We start from the raw sequence: 21,610 nt of genomic DNA, 5'->3' as shown, positions 1-21,610 counted from the left end.
CTTTGGGGATCGGACTCTGGGGCTGCCCAGGAGTATATAGCAAAAAGAGGCAGCTTGAGGGTCCTTGTTCACAAGGCCACCTTGGGGCCTATGCTTCCTATCCCAACACAACTGTAGTCGAGGTGAGGGTGGTGGCACCAAACAAGTGTTAAGTGGTGGCACTTCACATAAAACAGAAGAATCCATACAGATGATGAATGCAAACCAAACTTTGCAAAGAGAGGACAATCGGCTATCCCCATGAGATAGATTTTAATTCTCCCAAAATAAAAGGTCTTAAGAAAGATGTCTGGAGAAGGAAATGGCAACCCACTAAATATTCTTGCCTGGAGAATCCTGTGGACAGAGGAGCCTAGTGGGCTGCTGTCCATAGGGTCGCATAGAGTTGGACACGACTGAAGCGACTTAGCATGCATGCATGCATTGGAGAAGGAAATGGCAACCCACTCCAGTATTCTTGCCTGGAGAATCCCAAGGACGGGGGAGCCTGGTGGGCTGCTGTCTATGGGGTCGCACAGAGTCGGACACGACTGAAGTGACTTAGCAGCAGCAGCAACAAGTGAGATGTCTGTTCATATGATGGTTTGAAAAGCCTTCCTCCTATCGTATTAGGGCAGTGAGTCCAAACTCAGCAAATGAGAAAGAACCACCTCTCTTTTTTTGGAAATTATAAAACCTCACCTGAGAAATGAAAGACAATATTTATAGGCAGAGTTTGTAGGATAGTTTCAGAATTCCAACAGATGCCAACTTTGGGTCACTTTTCCATTTTGAGAAATTGTGATGAAAATCAGATTTTACAAGTTAGATTTTTTTTTTTTTTTTTTACCACAAGGAAGGCTTTCTTCTACAGAGGAACACACCCATGATATGACTCCTTACTCCTCCTCAGAAAATGACTCGGGTGTTCACCCATGCTTGGAGCTCTCCTCCTCTCTTTTCACTCTAATTTCTGCCATCACCCTGGGCACTCCAGGGCCCTGAGAACCTTTCATACCTTTGTCTCCAGGATCGGGGGTCTTTTCTTTTTGGCCTGAGTCGCCAGGCATGTGGGATCTCAGTTTCCTGACCAGGGATCCAACCCGTATCTCCCTGCAGAGAAGGCCTGGAGTCCTAACCACTGGACCACCAGGGAAGTCTCTTGGGTCTCTTTAGAGAATCCTTGCCAGCTCTTTGCCCTCATTAACAGCCACCCCTTGGAGAAGAGCCCACAACTGTTACTCTGGGTCTGAATTTTTCAGCTTTCTTTTTAATAAATTTTTAATTGGAGGATAATTGCTTTACAATGTTGTGTTGGTTTCTGCTGTATAACAACATGAATCAGTCATGCGAGTGTGCATGCTAAGTGGCTTCAGTCATGTCCGACTCTGCGATCCGATGGACTCTAGCCAGCCAGGCTCCTCTGTCCATGGGATTATTCAGGCAAGAATACTGGAGTGGGTTGCTGTGTCCTCCTCCAGGGGCTCTTCATCACCCAGGGATCAAACCTGTGTCTCTTATGTTTCCTGCATTGGGTTTTTTTTTTTTTTTTTATCACTAATGCCACCTGTAAAGCCATGAATCAGTCGTAAGCATACATATGTACCCTCCCTCAAGTTTCTTTCTCATTCCCTGCCTCCACTTCTGATGACAACTTTTCAGTTCCCACCATCACCTCCTCGGACAGTGTCTTGTCTTCTTCCAGTTCCCTCCCTGTTAAGCATCTCTTCCTAAAAGTTCTGGACTCCAATATCTATCACTTCCCCATACTTTTCTCAAACCCTTCATCTCCTTTGACCGTGTGATTCTTCCCACACCCACACAACCAAGCCTCAACCCCCACTCAGACCTTCTCTGTTCCCATACCAGGCTGCTGATCACGGCTGAAGAAAGCTCCCTAGCCTTGCTGAATGGCACCCCATCCTTCCATGGTCCTCACTCTCAGATGGGCTCCCACAGGGCAGTGGTGACCACCTTCTCACCATTTCCACACAAATGCTCCCTCAAACCTTGCCCATTCCCTTCAGGTTCCTTCCTCACCAGCCTCTTCTCCATTCTCAGCAGAAGTTCATCATGGAAAACTCCAAGGCAAGCAGTAAGCCTTCCCCCACTTCCCACAGCACCACAGATAATCTCATCTACATGTCCTCCTCCCCAAAGCAATTCCACGCACTGACTTTCTTGTGCCTTTGGGCTCTCTCCTCCCAGGCTTCCTTGGGGACCATATGCTTCTTACAGTTTTCTACGCTTAACTCCTCTCTTTCACGGTAACGTTCCCAGAAACAGCATCTCTATTCCCTACTTCTTTATGGTGAGAGCTGGACCATAAAGGAAGCTGAGCACCGAGGAACTAAAGCTTTTGATCTGAGGTGTTGAAGAAGACTCTTGAGAGTCCCTTGGACTGCAAGGAGATCAAACCAGTCAATCCAAAAAGAAATCAATCCTGAATACTCATTGGAAGGACTGATGCTGAAGGTGAAGCTCTAATACTCTGGCCACTTGATGCGAAGAACTGACTCACTGAAAGAGACCCTGATGCTGGGAAAGATTGAGGGCAGGAGGGGAAGGGGGCAACGGAGGATGAGATAGTTGGATGGCATCACTGACTCGATGGACATGAGTTTGAGCAAGCTCTGGGAGACAGTGCAGGACAGGATAGCCTGGCGTGCTGCAGTCCATGGGGTCGCCAAGAGTTGGTCTCGACTTAGAGACTGAACTGACTGATCCCCCACTTCACCTTCCTGACCTGCTAGTCCCTGACCTACTGCTCCTGTTCCCTAACTGATATGGCTCCTTCCAAGGTTGCCTGGATTCACTGCCGCTAAATCCAACACTGATGGCAATATCCTCACCTAAATATCTTAGTAGTATTATTTCATTTGTAACACTGGACTTTGTTATGTTTATAAACATGGCATGGTATGAGGAAGATAAGAGCCAGTAGAGAGAAATGGATTAAAAGTATAGGGGGAAAAACATATATGGATAGGCCTAGGCACACAGCAGGGGGTTAATACATAGCAGCTATATAAGTGTGAAGGGATCTAGCTTTTTGTAAGATGAAACCCAAAGGCTTCTCATCAGACTTGCCTGAAATGCACATTTGATCACACCACTTCCCTAAGGATGATCCTTCACTTGCTTCCCATTGTCCACAGGATGAAACCCAGACTTCTTGACCTGACGTCCAAGCACTTCATTGATCCAGCCCAGCTCCCTCACTTTCCAGATGCCCCAGATATCTCCATGTACATGATTGTGTTGCAGGTTCTTTAAACTCCTTATAGGCTACTTCCTGGACATACCATGATCTCTTTGTTTCCATGTGACTCTTTGTGTCTGGCAAAATCTGACTCAATCTTGAACAGTCAGTTTGAGGACCAGCGTCTCTGGGCAACCTTCCCTGGTCCAAATGGCCTCTCACCGCCTTGCTCCCTCTAAGGTGAGGTGTCCCCCGCTTGGGTCCCCCTTCATGTTCTGTTCCTCAAGTCAGCACCTACATTCTACATAGCAACCCTGTGCCACCTCCCCCTAGAGAACTGAGGCAAGGGCTGAGCACCATCCACACTTGCAGGTCCACTGCCTGCCACGTGGTTGCTGTCCAACACAGGCAGACCTCATTTTACTGCGCTTCACCGTTATTGCACAGACCTCATTTTACTGCGCTTCACCGTTATTGCACTTTTACAAACTGAAGGTTTGTGGCAACCCTGAGTTGAGCAAGTCCCTCAAGGCCATTTTGCCAACAGCATTTGCTCCCTTCATGTATCTGTGTCACATTTTGGTAATTCTCACGATACTTCAGGCTTTTTCATTATTATTATATATATTAGGACAGGGTTCCCCAACCTCTAGGATCTAGTAATGCCTGATGATCTGAGGTGGAGATGATGTAATAATAACAGAAATAAAGTGCACAAAGTCTTGTTCTTGAATCATTCTAAAACTAGCCCCCCACCCCAAGTCCGTGGAAAAACTGTCTTCCATGAAACTGGTCCCTGATGCCAAAAAGGTGGGGGACCACTATGTTAGGGTGATCTGTGATGTTACTACTGCAAAAAGATTACAACTCACTAAGGGCTCAGATGATGGCTAGCATTTTTAGCAACAATTTTTGAATTAAGGTAGGCACATAGTTTTTTTTTGAGTCATAATGCTATCGTACACTTAATAAACTAAAGTACAGTGTAAATAAAACTTTTATATGCACTGTACTAAAGTACAGTGTAAATACAACATTTATATGCACAGGAATCAAAAAATTCGTGTGACTCACTGTATTGCAATGTTCAGTTTATTGCAGTGGTCTGGAACCAAACCCGCACACAGTACAGTATGCCTGTGTATAATTGTTGAAGGAATGTAAACAGAAGTAGGATACAGTGCGGATGCCTTGTACAGACTGCTGTGAAGAGTAGGAAAAAAAGCTAAAGGAAATCTAATCCTGGGGACATCCCTGGTGATCAGTGGTTAAGAATCCATCTGCCAAGGCAGGGGACAGAGGTCCTATTCCTGGTCCAGGAAGATTCTGCATACCTCAGAGCAACCGAGTCCATGCCATGCGTCAAAAAATGACTAAGCCTGTGCTCTGCAACAAGAGAAGCGACCACACCAAAACTAAAGAAAGTTGTGGGCAGCAACGAAGACCCAGTGCAGTCAAAAAAACAAAAGAAAATTTTTTCAATCTAGTTCTGGGAGCAAAAGTCCATCAGAATCATGTCTCTTAGTCTACATATCTGTGATACAGGCAAATACTCTTGAACACACTTTAACATTTTCAAATTAAAATAATACACAGGAAGAAATGCAACCATAATATATGCTGCTCGACCTGCATCCCAACATCTTTCAAATAAACAAGCTGTGTTGGCAACTGAGTAATTAGAGGAATTTAGGAAGTGGGCACCTAAGTTGTGTGTCTAACTACATTATTTTAAAATCCTGTAGTACTTGCAGCCATGAAATTAAAAGACGCTTACTCCTTGGAAGGAAAGTTATGACCAACCTAGGCAGCATATTGAAAAGAAGAGACATTACTTTATCAACAAAGGTCCATCTGGTCAAGGCTATGGTTTTTCCAGTGGTCATTTATGGATGTGAGAGTTGGACTATAAAGAAAGTTGAGCATTGAAGAATTGATGCTTTAGAACTGTGGTGTTGGAGAAGACTCTTGAGAGTCCCTTGGACTGCAAGGAGATCAAACCAGTCCATCCTAAAAGAAATCAGTCCTGAATATTCATTGGAAGGACTGATGCTAAAGGTGAAACTACAATACTTAGGCTACCTTATGCAAAGAGCTGACTCATTTGAAAAGACCCCCATGCTGGGAAAGATTGAGGGCAGGAGGAGAAGGGGATGACAGAGGATGAGATGGTTGTATGGCATCACCGACTCAATGGACATGGATTTGGGTGAACTCCGGGAATTGATGGACAGGGGGCCTGGCATGCTGCAGTTCATAGGATCACAAACAGTCAGACATGACTGAGCGACTGAACTGAACTGAACTGATTGCTTTTCAGATGAGGATAAATTTCAAAGGCTGGTTGGATTGCAATTGGAAATATTATATTCTGCCAGCTCGGTTCTTCTGCAAGCTTTGAACTGACTTATGATGCCTTACTCAACCCATACGTTTCTCTGGTGGCTACCAAGTGACCATTTAAAAAGAAAATCAAGGGACTTCCCTGCTGCTCCAGTGGTTAAGACGCTACACTCCCAATGCAGAGGTCAGGGGTTCAATCCCTGGTCAGGGAACTAAGATCCCGTATGCCTCAAGGTGGGAAGTGGGGTGGGGCTGGGGGCTGGGAGGGGGAGATAAAAAGAAAACCAAAAAACTCTCATGTTATTAAGTGAGACCTGTCTTATACATTTAAATCCTAACCAGTTTGGAGAATCAAATTATGGTTTTAATTAATCAATTCTCAACTCATAAAGGAATTCATTGGTCACAGAAAGGGAGGTTTAGATGGAAATCAGGAGTCAGGTGTCTGCTGCTACTGCTGCTAAGTCACTTCAGTCGTGTCCGACTCTGTGCGACCCCATAGAGAGCAGCCCACCAGGCTCCCCTGTCCCTGGGATTCTCCAGGCAAGAGTACTGGAGTGGGATGCCATTGCCTTCTCCGAGTCAGGTGTCTAGTTTGGTTTAATCATGAACAATGCAAACATTTTCTTTAAAAATGTTAAACCACTTCTACTAACAGCCTTTTAAAAAATCCTATTAAGTAATTTCTTTGATTTCAACAAAATTCATTTCCATATTCACAGCAGGAATGTTATAGAGTTTAGACTATAAGCATGAAAGAGTATAATATAGTATTTTTTATAATGAGCTTAGGGGAACAAAACATAAAAGACAAACAAGCTTCTCCAAAAGAAAAAGGCCTTTAATTGCATCTACAGTGGTTTATGATTATTTCCTGTAATTAAAATTTGATTTGTCAGTCTCAGTTTTCTCAAACATGAATGTGGTCCTTTTGGACTCACAAAAGTTCTGACTGACCTAAACTTCCTAATTGAAGACTAGTGAGAGATGCTTCTGAGAAGTCAAGTCCAGGATGCTATTAAATTCAAATCCATAGGCATGGATTGGGGAATTTGCGTTATCTGCTTGAATCAAACATAATCACCCCCGCTACCCCTTATGAGTGAAGCTGACCAGGTGGTTATTCCAATTATTGCTAAGTAGAAAAATTCAGAGAGGGTGGATATTTTCTGTTCATCAAGACTTCCCTTCCTGGAGGGGACAGAATGCTTTGCTTGAGAAACTAACCTTAGCACTCAGAGTCTGGAGTAAAACAAAATTACCCTGAATTAGAATTTTTAACATTCCTTCAGAGAATGCAAAAACATCTGGGGAAGGCTTCTGAAGTCTCAAAAGCCAGCATCAGCCAAGGATAAAGAAGATTTAAGGGACTAACTGTCCTTGAAACGTTCTGCCTTGTTTCCCATTAAATTAAGTCTATAACAATACCTCCCACTGAGTCTTCCTTCCTGAGTTGTAAACTTCTAAAAGTAGGGTCTTTGGGACTTCCCTGGCGGTCCAGTGTTTAAGAATTAGCCTTGCAATGCAGAGAACATGGGTTTGATTCCTAGTCAGGGTGCTCGCTCCGGCAGCACATATACTAAAATTGATTCCTAGTCAGGAGCTAAGATCCCACATGCTTCAGAGCTACTGAGCCGGCCCTCTGCAACCAGAGAGTTCATGCGCCAGCAACGAAAGATATCGCATGAGGCAAGGAAGATCCCAAGTGCTGCAACTATTAATAAGCCGGAGGCAGTCAAACAAATAAATGAATATTTTTTAAAAAGGATAGTAAGAGTATATAAGCACAATTTCATAGCAAAAAACTGTTTTAAAATAGTAGGGTCCTTGCCTGCCTCATTTGATGTGTACAATATATATACGTGTATACATACATATATATATATATATATATATACACATATATATATATGGAGACTCCTTTCGTATATGAACAAATATATATATATATGTATACATATACATTTATTTATAAATTACCACTGAGCCACCAGGCTTCCCTGGTGTCAGCTGTAAACAATCTGCCTGCAGAGCGGGAGACCCGGGTTCGATCACTGGGTCGGGGAGATCCCCTGGAGGAGGGCACGGCAGCCCACTCCAGTACTCTTGCCTGGAGAATCCCAGGGACAGAGGAGCCTGGCGGGGTACGGTCCATAGGGCTGCACAGAGTCGGACATGACTGAAGTGACTAAGCAGCCACAGCATACATATATAAACTAAATGAATAAACCTTTAACTTGTATTAATAGAGGAAGGGTGAACCTTATTCTAAATTAATAAGAAATCCTGTAAAACTGAAAATTAATGATAGCATTAAGGAGTCTTAAAATACGTATTTTGGTTGTGAAAAATAAGTGAAATTATACAGAGAGCTCTTAAAACTCAACAGTAAGAAAACAAACAACCCAACAAAATAAATGTCAAAAGATCTGAAAAGACATCTCATCAAAGAAGCTATCAAAAATTGCAAATAGGGACTTCCCTGGTGGTCCAGGGGTTAAGACTCTGCACTTCCACTGCAGGGGGCAAGGGTTTGATCACCGTCAGGAAACAAGATCCCACAAGCCATGTGGGACACAGCCAAAACAAAACAAAGATGGCAAATAAGCATAAGAAAAGCTGTTCCATATCCCCATCAATGAAATGATCCCCATCAGTGAAATGCAAATTAAAACAACAATTAGACACCACTATTCACCTACTTTGGTGACGCTGTGGAGCAATTGGAATGCTTATTCATTGCTGGTGGAAATGGTACAGCCACTTTGTAAGACAGTTCAGTGGTTTCTAACAAAGCTAAAGGTACTTTTAGAAAATGCTACAGCAACTGTGCCCATTGGTATTTGCCCAAAAGAGCTTACGTCCACACAAAAACATGTCAATGGATATTTACAGCAGCTTTATTCACAACTGACAAAACTTTGAAGCAACTAAGATGCCCTTTAGTAAATGAATGAATAAATAAACTGTGCTACATCTAAACAGTGAGATATTAATCAGTGCTAAAAAGAAATGAACTGATCAAGCCATGAAAAGATGGATGTGTATGCTCATTCGCTTCAGCTGTGTCCCACTCTTTGTAATCCTATGGACTGTAGCCCGCCAGGCTCCTCTGTCCATCAGATTCTCCAGGCAAGAATATTTAGTGGGTTGCCGTGCCCTCCTCCAGGGGATCTTCATGATCCAGGGGTGGAACCCGTCTCCTGCGTTGCAGGCAGATTCCTTACCTGCTGAGCCATCAGGGAAGCCCCCTGGAAAGACATGGAGGAGACTTAATGCATTTTACTAAGTAAAAGGAGCCAATCTGAAAAGGCTACATGCTATATAATTACAACTATGTGACATGCTACAAAAAGGGCAAAAGTACGGAGATAGTAAAAAAAAAAAAAACAAAAAACCAGCGATTACCAGGGATTAGTAGTTGGTTTAACACTGATTAGCCAGATTACAGAGAATTTTTAGGGCAGGGAAAATATTGTATATCAGCAGTCTCCAACGTTTTGGGCACCAGGGAGGGACCAGTTTTATTGAAGACAATTTTTCCATGAACCAAGGGTTGGGGGAGAAGAGGGATGGTTTCGGGATGATTCAAGCGCATCACTTTTATTGTGCACTTTATTTCTGTTATTATTACATCAGCTCCACCTCAGATCATCAGGCATCAGATCCCGGAGGTGGGGGACCCCTGTCATGTATGATACTATAATGGTGTATGTATATATATATATATATATATGTATGTATGTATATATGTCTTTATACATTTGTCCAAAACGGTAGAATATACATCATCAAGACTAAACCATAATGTAAACTATGGACTTCAGATGATTACCATGCATCAGTGCAGGTTCATCAGTTGTAACATATGTACAGTCTAGGGACAGAGGAATTATGCATGTGTGGGGGCAGAGGGTATACAGGAAATCTGTCTACCTTCCCCTCTTTTTGTTATGAAACTAAAACTGCTCTGAAAATACTGTCTTAATAAAAAAAAAATTTTCTTTTTAAATATATCAGGCAAGTCTCATCTGAGGGGAAGTCTACAAAATATCTGCCAGTACTCCTCCAAATTGTCAATGTCATTAAAAACAAGGGAAGTTTGAGGACCTGTTACAGCCAAGAGAATCCTAAGGAGACATGATGACTAAAGTACTGTGGGATCCTGGAACAGAGAAGAATGGGACCGAATAAACTATGGACTGCAGATAGTGGTAATACCTAGCCACACTGGTTCATGAATTGTGACAAATGTACCACTTAAGATGTTAATAACTGGGGAAACTGTTTAGGAGATAAATGGGAACTTTTTAAGTTATCTTTGTGATTTTAAAATTGTTCTAAAATTGAACCTTTATTTAAAATCTTTAAGTGAGGGTCTCACTGGTGGCTCAGTGGTGAATAATCTGCCTGCCAGTGCAGGAAACACAGGTTTGACCCCTGAGTCCGGAAGATCCCACAGGCCTGGCAGCAACTGGGCCTGTGGCCACAACTATCGACTCTGTGCTCTGGAGTCTAGGAGCCACAAACTGCTGAAGCCCACGCACCCTAGGGCCCATGCTCCACGACAAGAGAAGCCACCGCAATGAGAAGCTGGCGCAACTAGAGAAAGGCCCGCAAAGCAGTGAAGACCCAGCACAGCCCCAAAATAAATTAATTAATTAAAAAATCTGTAAGTGAAGTTTTGAAAGTACATTATTTTCTACCAAACACTGCCCTGGCGGTCTAGTATCTTTGCTTTTGCCTTTTGGCCTGCCATATGGACAGAGGAGCCTGGTGGGCTACAGTCCATAGGTGAAAAAGAGTTGGACACAACTGAAGCAATATAGCGCACATGGGCTTTGGGATCTTAGTTCCCAAACTAGGGACTGAACCCTGGAACAGAACCAGGGGCGGAATCTTCTGCAATGAAAGTGCCAAGTCTTTTTTTTTTTTTTTTTTCCCATTTATTTTTATTAGTTGGAGGCTAATTACTTCACAACATTGCAGTGGTTTTTGTCATACATTGGAATGAATTAGCCATGGATTTACATGTATTCCCCATCCCGGTCCCCCCTCCCACCTCCCTCTCCACCCCATCCCTCTGGGTCCTCCCAGTGCACCAGGCCTGAGCACTTGTCTCATGCATCCAACCTGAGCTGGTGATCTGTTTCACCCTAGATATACATGTTTCGATGCTGTTCTCTTGAAACATCCCACCCTCGTCTTCTCCCACAGAGTCCACAAGTCTGTTCTATACATCTGAGTCTCTTTTTCTTTTTTTTGCATATAGAGTTATCGTTACCATCTTTCTAAATTCCATATATGTGTGTTAGTATACTGTAATGGTCTTTATCTTTCTGGCTTACTTCGCTCTGTATAATGGGCTCCAGTTTCACCCATCTCATTAGAACTGATTCAAATGAATTCTTTTTAATGGCTGAGTAATATTCCATGGTGTATATGTACCACAGCTTCCTCATCCATTCGTCTGCTGATGGGCATCTAGGTTGCTTCCACGTCCTGAAAGTGCCAAGTCTTAACCACTGGACCACTAGGGAATTCCCAGCAGTCTCATTTTAATAAGTAAAAAATATCAACTTGAAATAGGCCATCAACACATCTGATTAAGAAATACTGGCCTTTGTATGTGCTGAGATCATACTACTTAAATATAAAAACATTTTTCTCATGTATCTGATAACTGTTTCTTAAACGGAAAACTCTCTCTCTTAGGTTGAAGAATTATAATTAAATTAGTATTTTTTAATTTAAATCATTTGTTTACAGATGGAGAGAACGTCATTTTTAACAAATCTAGGCAAATTTCAAATTAATGGTGAAGTTCAACACCTTCCTATTTGATTTTACAACATGTTATCACTTTATAGTACCCCACCAGAGAGGTGCGTTTGTGACAGCTGATGAACATACACTGACACATTGTTTAATCACACAAAGTTCACCTTTTGTACTCCAGATTATTTCAGAAATTCAAGCAAAGCAAAACTGTTTTGCTTCTCTCAATTTTCTGTTAGATTTTTGCAAATGTTGTTTTGTCCTTAAACCATGGAACCTCCTTCCTTTTCAATTCACTCAAGTCATGGTCTTAGGCCCATTTAGAATCTGTTAGCATGAACTATATGAAACTACAGATACTCACCTATTTTGATACATGTAAGTGTCAATTTCAGTGGTTCCACGTGAAAGACTTCCACACTCCTTTTCTAAAGAATGTCACCGATAATCTGAGCACAGAAGAATACCAACTCCTTCAAACCTACCCTCCATCATGTTAAAAATGGTCAAGAGCTCATAGATTCATTTATTTTAATGAACCATTTCTTCCAGAAGATGAGTTCCCTGAGCCCTAGACACAGTGAATTTTCAAGTTAGTTTTTAAAAAAGTCAAAACATTAAACGTGGAGAATCAAATGACCAAGACCTTTCTTAGAACATTACAGTTCCAACCAACAGATGAAACTGAGCTCTTTCACTACGTCTCACTTTTTCTTGTCCATGAGCAGTATCATTTTCACTTTTCCTCCATAATAACAGATGTACTACATAACTTTTCCCCCTACACTGCAAAAAGAAGCAGCAAGAAACTTTCAACTGGAGTTAGTTGATGAAATTTTTTTCTATTTTCAATTTATTACATTTAAGTTTTGTAGGTTTTCACATAAATTTCAGATTTTTCATCATAGGCTCTAGTTTAATTACTCCTTTTAATTATAACAGTAAATAATTTAATAGCTATTTATATTTAATATGCAGGATTCATAAACCTTAAACTTATAATATCTTTCTTATACACTCTTTTCCAAACAGCCTTCGTTCCTTTTCATAAAGACTTCATTTTCTAGATAAAATTTCCACATACTCCTTACTCATTAGCATTTCCCAGTTAAATGGCAGTACGTCCCTTTGAGTAGCATGGTAGGTTTTACAAGTGATATGTTAAAGACAATTATGTCTGAGTCAGATGCCATTAACGCCAGAGGACTTTGGGCATGCCTCTATGGTATATGACAGATCCAGCAAATATTTTTCTTTTTTTGGAATCACCTACAAAACAGTTACAAAGACCAGGAGAGGGACTTCCCTAGTTGTCCAATGGTTAAGAATCTGCCTTCCAATGCAGGGAACCTGGGTTTAATCCCCAGTGAGGGAACCAAGATCCGACATGCCATGGGGCAATTAAGCCCACGTGCCATACTAAGACCTGATGCAGCCAAATAAATAAATAAATATTTTTTAAAAAGACAAGAAGAAAGTATACGTCCCTATACCTACTTGGCCCTAGCCCAAATCATCTCCATTAATTTGAGTTCAACCTCGGCAAACTCAACTATCTCATCTCTTCTACTTCCACTGTAAGCAATCTTCACAATAAGCAATCTTCAATCTATTTTTTATTTGAAAACAACAAGATGAGTGGTCACTTGATGGAGGCAAATTTCTATCTAGCATGACACTGTAAAGCATGGCAGTGATAATACCTAAATTCATTTTCACAAGAACATCAGGCTGTTGGAATTAGTGGACTTAAACTGCTGTGCTTTGGTTCGATTCTGATTTTGTGGAATGTATCTTGTGACTTGAGCTAGCATTGGTGACTGACATCACCTGTGTGGGACTGAGCCCAGAGCAACACTGGCTCCTGTGATGCCAAAGCCGCACAGGAGGGAAAGAAATCAGGAGCTCATTCACCTACAGGAGTAAGTCCTTGAAGGTAGAGGTGATGCAGTGTAGTTTTCCTATAGATTCCGAGATACTCTGTCAATTATGTGACTCATACATGCTTTCTGATGAAGATGCTATCAGAGATGACATGCTACATATCCAGCTGGGATTTTTCTAAAACTGAATACAATAAATAACGGACTCTACCGGCCCTTCACATAGTTAACCTGACACCTTGGTATAAGTAAGAAGAATTATAATTATTTCTAAGAGTGCTATGACAAGGTAACTTTACATTTACTGTTTAAAGACAACCTCTTAAGGATGAGATTTGCTAAAGAGCAGCAAAGGGATCGGAGAGCTGAAGTAGGATGGATTTCCAGTCTCAAGAGGAGGTGGATGAAGTTAATTTATATTCCTTATTTTCATGACTTGAGAACATGCTTGTGAAATGTTGACAAATTTAAAGGATTAGAGTGTACCAGATGCTACTTTTGTTTAAAAATATCTATGCATTGATAGAACACTGAAAATTATGAACAAAACTGAACAGCAATTGCTTCTTGAGGGTAGGTTTATAAGGTAGTATCTATCTATCTATCTATATTTTTTGAATATATATATATTTAAAAAGCTAACTAGCATTGATGCCACCCCACAAAACGTAGTGATGCACTTCCTAACAAAACTGAATCTTGGGTTTAGAGTCATTCCCTCTGAAATGCATACTACACTGGACAGTATGAGTCAGGACAGAAAGGATGTGTTGTGAGTAGATACAGAGAGTGTGGGGAAGGTCAAGATGCAAGTCCTGTGTTTACTGGACAGGCAGACACTGGACAAGACTTTCAAGAAAAACACTTTCAGGAAAAGCTCGCATTATTTCAATATTTTGCTCAAACAGATGTAATTTGGGAACTGTCCCCACCTGTGATTACTTTAGAGAAAACCAAGAAGCTGCCTGCAACAACTTAGGATTCCATGGGAGGGAGGCGGCAATTCTCTAAGGCTCAAGAAGGAGTCTACATGGTCTCTTAGTCACCAGAACCTCACACATAAATAAACCAACCAGTTTATTAACCTCTAATTATAAAACAGACACACTCACTGTAAACTAGTGAGATGGTGTACATTGGACACGTATTCATTCTATAGTCTCAGCTTTCCATAAGCTCCAGATCATTAACTCTATGCCCATTTCCTCCACAGAAACTACTTTAAATAAAGTGCCTCAAATAGAAATGCAATTTAGAGATAATAAGATCAGAGTAAGTTTCCCAAAGACAGAACATCATTTCTCTCAATGTGCATTTTGGATGTTTTTTTTTTTTTTACAGCCTTTCCTGACCTGGACCACAGCACAGACTTTTAAAAATGGACACCAGAGAAGGGTAAGGAGTCTTCTTTCTTGTATACATTGAGAACTTATCTTGACTACTAGTCAAACAGGAAATCGTCACAAGACCGAGAGTAGAACAAATGCCATAAGACTTATAGTAAAACAAATGCCAAGCATCCCCCGAAATTATTTTGATTCTAGTACCCTAACACGACTGATGTGACTTAGCACACACATAGCCTCACAATCTTCCATAAAACCTGAAGAGCTTCAAGGATTTCAATTTAAATATCCTCCATGTTACTGAAGGGAACAGTTATATTATACAATTAAAACCAACTGTTTTTACCAGCAGAATTGAACTCTTTGTGTTCAATTTGATTTGCAAAGGTAAAACATGTTAGTGAGGCATGGTTGCTACTGTGCTGTGCTTAGTCGCTGAGTCCTGTCTGACTCTTTGAGACCCCATGGATTGTAGCCTGCCAGGCTCCTCTATCCATGGGATTCTCTCCAGGCAAGAATACTGGAGTGGGTTGCCATGCCCTCCTCCAGGAGATCTTCCCACCCAGGGATTGAACCCGAGTCTCTAATGTCTCCTGCACTGGCAGGCAGGTTCTTTAACAGCTGAGCTACCTGGGAAGTCCGAGGAAAGTTCCATTCAGTTCAGTTCAATCGCTTAGTTGTGTCCGACTCTTTGCAACCCCATGGGCTGCAACACACCAGGCTTCCCGGTCCATCACTAACTCACTGTCCATCCAGTCAGTGATACCATCCAACCATCTCATCCTTTGTCGTCCGCTTCTCCTCCCGCCTTCAATCTTTTCCAGCATCAGGGTCTTTTCCAATAAGTCACTTCTTCCCATCAGGTGGCCAAAGTATTGGAGTTTCACCTTCAACATCAGTCCTTCCAATGAATATTCAGGACTGATTTCCTTAGGATTGACTGGTTGGATCTCCTTGCAGTCCAAGGGACTCTCAAGAGTCTTCTCCAACACCAGAGTTCAAAAGCATCAATTCTTTGGTGCTCAGCTTTCTTTACAGTCCAACTCTCACATCCATACAAGACTACTAGAAAAAGCACAGCTTTGACCAGATGGACTATTGTCAGCAAAGTAATGTCTCTGCTTTGTAACATGCTGTCTAGGTCGGTCATAGCTCTTCTTCCAAGGAGCAAGTGTCTTTTATTTTCATGGCTGCAGTCACCATCTGCAGTGATTTTGGAGACCAAAAAAACAAAGACTCTCACTGTTTCCATTGTTTCCCCCTCTATTTGCTATGAAGTGATGGGACCAGATGCCATGATCTTAGTTTTATGAATGCTGTGTTTTAAGCCAACTTTTTCACTCTCCTCTTTCACTTTCATCAAGGCTGTTTAGTTCCTCTTTGCTTTCTGCATAAGGGTGGTGTCATCAGCTTATCTACTATTGATATTTCTCCTGGCAATCTTGATCCTAGCTTGTGCCTCATCCAGCATGACATTTCACATGATGTACTCTGCATATAAGTTAAATAAGCAGGGTGACAATGTACAGCCTTGAAGTACTCCTTTACCGATTTGGAACCAGTCTTGTTCTAATGTCCAGTTCTAACTGTTGCTTCTTGACCTGCATACAGATTTCTCAAGAGGCAGGTGAGGTGGTCTGGTATTCCCATCTCTTGAAGAATTTTCCACAGTTTGTTGTGATTCACACAGTCAAAGGCTTTGGCATAGTCAATAAAGCAGAAATAGATGTTTTTCTGGAACTCTCTTGCTTTTTTCATGATCCAACAGATGTTGGCAATTTGAACTCTGGTTCCTCTGCCTTTGCTAAATCCAGCTTGAACATCTGGAAGTTCATAGTTCATGTACTGTAGAAGCCTGACTTGGAGAATTTTGAGCATTACTTTGCTAGCGTGTGAGATGAGTGCAATTGTGCAGTAGTCTGAACATTCTTTGGCATTGTGTTTCTTTGGGATTGGAATGAAAACCGACCTTTTCCAGTCCTGTGGCCACTGCTGAGTTTTCCAAATTTGCTGGCATATTGAGTGCAGCACTTTCACAGCATCATCTTTTAGGATTTGAAATAACTCATCTGGAATTCCATCATCTCCACTAGCTTTATTCGTAGTGATGCTTCCTAAAGTCCACTTGACTTCACATTCCAGGATGTCTGGCTCTAGGTGAGTGATCACACCATCGTGGTTATCTGGATCATGAAGATCTTTTCTGTATAGCTCTTTTGTATATTCTTGACACCTCTTCTTAATATCTTCTGCTTCTGTTAGGCCCATAGCACCTCTGTCCTTTATTGCGCTCATCTTTGCATCAAAATATTCCCTTGGTATCTCTAATTTTCTTGAAGAGATCTCTAGTCTTTCCCATTCTATTGTTTTCCTCTATTTCTTTGCATTGATCACTGAGGAAGGCTTTCTTATTTCTCCTTGCTGTTGTCTGGAATTCTGCATTCAAATGGGTATATCTTTCCTTTTCTCCTATGCCTTTTTCCTTCTCTTGTTTTCTCAGCTACTTGTAAGGCCTCGTCAGGCAACCATTTTGCCTTTTTGCATTTCTTTTTCTTGGGGATGGTCTTGATCACTGCCTCCTGTGCAATGTCATGAACCTCTATCCATAGTCTTCAGGCACTCTGTTTATCAGATCTAATCCCTTGAATCTATTTGTCACTTCCACTGTATAATCGTAAGGGATTTGATTTAGGTCATACCTGAATGGTCTAGTGGCTTTCCCTACTTTCTTCAGTTTAAGTCTGAATTTGGCAATAAAGAGTTCATGATCTGAGTCACAGTCAGCTCCTGGTCTTGTTTTTGCTGATGGTATAGAGCTTCTCTATCTTTGGCTGCAAAGAATATAATCAATCTGATTTTGGTATTGAACATTTGGTAATGTCCATGTGTAGAATCTTCTCTTGTGTTGTCTAAAAACAGTGTTTGCTGACCAGTGCGTTCTCTTTTAACAAAGGCTCTGCTAGCCTTTGACCTGCTTCATTTTGTACTCAAAGGCCACATTTTCCTGTTACTCCAGGTATCTCTTGACTGCCTACTTTTTCATTCCAGTACCCTATAATGAAAAGGACATCTTTTTGGGGTGTTAGTTCTAGAAGGTCTTGTAGGTCTTCATAGAGGCGTTCAACTTCAGCTTCTTCAGCATTACTGGTCAGGGCATAGACTTAGATTACTGTGATACTGAATGGTTTGCCTTGGAAAAGAACAGAGATCATTCTGTCATTTTTGAGATTGCATCCAAGTACTGCATTTCGGACTCTTTTGTTGACTATGATGGCTACTCCATTTCTTCTAAGGGATTCTTGTCCACAGTAGTAGATATAATGGTCATCTGAGTTAAATTCACCCATTCCAGTCCATTTTAGTTCACTGATTCCTAAAATGTTGACCTTCACTCTTGCCATCTCCTGTTTGACCACTTCTAATTTGCTTGATTCATGGACCCAACATTCCAGGTTCCTATGCAATATTGCTCTTTACAGCATCGGACTCTACTTCCATCACCAATCACATCCACAATTGGGTGTTGTTTTTGCTTTGGCTCTATCTTTTCATTCTTTCTGGAGTTATTTCTCCACTGATCTCCAATAGCATATTTGGCACCTACTTGGCAACTACCAACCTGTGGAGTTCATCTTTCAGTGTCCTATCTTTTTGCCTTTTCATACTGTTCATGAGGTTCTCAAGGCAAGAATACTGAAGTGGATTGCCATTCCCTTCTCCAGTGGACCACACTGTGTCAGAACTATCCACCACGACCCGTCCGTCTTGGATGGTCCTACATGGCATGGCTCACAGTTTCATTGAGTTAATGAATCATGTGGTCCATGTGATCAGTTTAGTTAGTTTTCTGTGATTGTGATTTTCATTCTGTCTGCCTTCTGATGGATAAGGATAAGAGGTTTATGGAAGCTTCCTGACGTATGGTTGCTGCTGCTAAGTCACTTCAGTCATGTCCGACTCTGTGCAACCCCATAGACAGCAGCCCACCAGGCTTCCCCATCCCTGGGATTCTCCAGGCAAAAACACTGGAGTGGGTTGCCATTTCCTTCTCCAATGCATGAAAGTGAAAAGTGAAAGTGAAGTCGCTCAGTCGTGTCCAACTCTTAGCGACCCCATGGACTGCAGTCTACCAGGCTCCTCCGTCCATGGGATTTTGCAGGCAAGAGTACTGGAGTGGGTTGCCATTGCCTTCTCCGACGTATGGTTAGTATTGTATTAGTTGTTCAGTCGTGTCCAGCTCTTTGCGACCCCATGGACTGTAGCCCACCAGGCTCCTCTGTCCATGGGATTCTCTAGGCAAAAATACTGGAGTGGGTTGCCATTTCCTCCTCCAGGGGACCTTCCCAACTGTACATAAAGGAGACTTCATTAATGTGCATTACAGGATACCCCAGGTTAACCTGTTATAGAAAACTGCCTCTTGAGTCTTTGAATTCTATACCAATTCTACACCTCTGGTTGGCTGATTGCTTCTTTATTTAGGTTTTAAGGTGAATGACCTGGGGATATTTGTTTCCATCAACCTGATTGTGAATCTAAAGGCACCATTGAAATGTCTATTTTTCTTGCTATCCTCAGAAGAGACTGCTTCACATCTACTCTATGATTCTCATTCTTTTCAGCTTACAATACAAATAGCTTATTATTTTTTGCAATCTATGTCTTATAATAAAGTAGTGCTGAAAAATTAAATAGAAGAAAGTTCAGCTGCCATATAGGCTACGCAAATGATTTGCTGGTGGTGATTTTTAAGCTTGATTTTAAATAAATTTATGAAGCATGGCGCTTTGCTATTTAAGGTATCTTGAAATTATAGGCTCACTCTCCCTAAAATTTCAAAAAGCATAGAGCTTAGGCTCTTAAGGGTATAGCCGTGATAAAAGCTTTCATAGTTATTTCTAAAAAGCAACACTTCATAATTTTCTCTCTCCACTGGTTCTCTAATATACTTGTAGAAGGAAGGCAACAGAAAACCAAGACTAAAAATAGCTGAGCTTTCCACAATTGGGCTACCTGCTTACTTTCCCTGTTCAAAGAAAAGAGGAGACACCATCTTGCAATAGAGGCTTCATAGACAACTGGGCTTCTCCAGTGACAGTCGGCATTTGATGCCCCATATCTCTTGCTTCTTCTTGTTGCCAATGGTTGGCCTGGCGATGGTGGTGAAATGGGAGCAATTAATCTGTAGATGAGGGAGGGCTTCCTTTAACAGTTGAAGGGTACCATCTGGCACGATTCCAAAGACTTGTAGTGTTTTTAATGTAGGATTTTCTCCAAGTTCAAGTAAAGTTTCAGGTATTATGTCATAGCACCAACTGAGTGATAGGTGTTGGAGGTAGCTGAGTAGGTAAAATTCTGGAAAGCAGTCATTTTTCAGCATGACACCATTGCTTAAGTCTAGGTGGACAAGACTGAAACATCTTCCAACTAAGGTAGAGACATCTGATCTCTGTAGATTCTTTCAGTACCCACTGAGATTCAGCTGGGTGATGGTCTCTGACACATGTGCAACAGCCACCTGTACATGCTTTTCAGTGAAATCATAGCACCAAGAGAGGTTCAGTTCACCCAATCTGGAACAGCTGCTCAGCAAAGTCTTCAGGGCAGATTCAGAGAATCCAGAACACTCAGAAAGGTTTAGTCACAGTAGATTTGTGTTCTGAGTAAGATTATCGACAATGGGATCTGAAAGTCGGAGGCCTTCCAGGCTGAGATTCTGCAACTTGGAGCAGTGAGACAGAAGGCCGTGCAGGGTAGACACATCGATCACAGAGTTCAACAGGTCCAGGTGCTGTAGACGAAAAGGGCTGAAATGTTCAACTAACGGTTGGTCCATAAATGATCATGGGCAGCAGAAGGCAACCACCCCTCGGGACAGGAGCCGATCAACCACGTCTGGGTAAAGGTTTCTGCCCGCAAGGTCTACAGTCTGCCAGAGAGACTTGTCAAACGCTAGATGATACCATCTCTTACAAATACTGGAGACTTTCAGGAGTTCGGGGAGGCACAGACAGGAAAAAATTCCTAAGAGCAGCTCGTCTGCAAGGGAGTCCCAAGAAACACCTGGGAAGTTCTCTCAGTTTAGCTTAGGTCTGCGGACAATTACAAAGTCCTTGTCACTCCCTTTGCTTTTCAGCCGTTTTCGTGGGGGGCTCTGTGGGTGGCCCAGGTTTGAAAGCAGTTCATGGGGGATGTTCTCCGACGTATGGTTAGGGGAGCTCAAATCATACACCCGGAGGGAGAAATTTCATAATCCCCTAGAGAACAACGTTTCATTGCAAAACCCATGGGCAATTCAACATCAGTTCTGCTTTTGCTGGGCCTTGATCTATGTAAATAATCTCCCTTATTTCTTAGAATATTTTGTCTCTATTAAGTCCTCCCCACCATCTTCCTAATAAACTTGTCTCAAAATCTACATTATTAAAATATAATTTTGTATAATTAGCTAACAAAAGATGTAGAAAATTCCCTAACCTTCTGTTTACCCTTACGATTGTTGTCACTAATCAAAATTGGTAAAATGCAAAGACGTCTCCAAGAGAGTATGCAACTATTCTGGTTGGGAGCCACTGTGTGCAGGGTGGTCCTCTGCCCTCATCTTCTGGCAATGCCCACTCCCCTTGGTCACCCCACCCACTCCCTTGGCTTCAAATGCCCTATGGATATAGGTAACACATACAGATACATGTCAATGAGACACAAATCTGTCCCTTCAGCTCACATATTTCTTCAGAGCTTTAACCTCTGTTATTTCACTCCCCAATGAACACCTCCCCTGGAACGTCCTCTATAATCCCAAACACTGCAGTCAAAGGCCTCATCTACCTTGAGTTCCCAAACTTCTCCTTCCTCTTGAGAAAGACACTATGATCCACTCTAGAAACTGAAGTCACCCTTGTCCCCTGCTGCTTCCCCTGCCCTCTCCTTCATTCAACGAGTCCTGTCAATTTCAGCTGCTTCCTACACCCTGAATCCATCCGCTTCTCTCCATCTTCCCTGCCACTCCCTCAACCCGAATCAGAGGCTCCTCCTGCCCCATACACCTTCTGCACCAGTACACTGTCTTTCAACAGCAT

At 42.0% G+C, this 21,610-nt stretch overlaps 1 protein-coding gene and 1 pseudogene across 15 annotated transcripts in view; both read right to left on the bottom strand.

The window, feature by feature from the left end:
- KIAA1217 (KIAA1217 ortholog) overlaps positions 1-21,610 on the bottom strand; it is a 521,587-nt gene that overhangs the window by 254,052 nt on the left and 245,925 nt on the right. The window lies entirely within an intron of this gene.
- Positions 10,775-21,184, bottom strand: LOC139036577 (S-phase kinase-associated protein 2 pseudogene; annotated as a pseudogene).

Source organism: Odocoileus virginianus, chromosome 9 (genome assembly GCF_023699985.2).
Source record: "Odocoileus virginianus isolate 20LAN1187 ecotype Illinois chromosome 9, Ovbor_1.2, whole genome shotgun sequence".
In the NCBI taxonomy this organism is placed as follows: Eukaryota; Metazoa; Chordata; class Mammalia; order Artiodactyla; family Cervidae; genus Odocoileus; species Odocoileus virginianus.
This window is presented reverse-complemented; position numbering and strand designations above follow the sequence as displayed.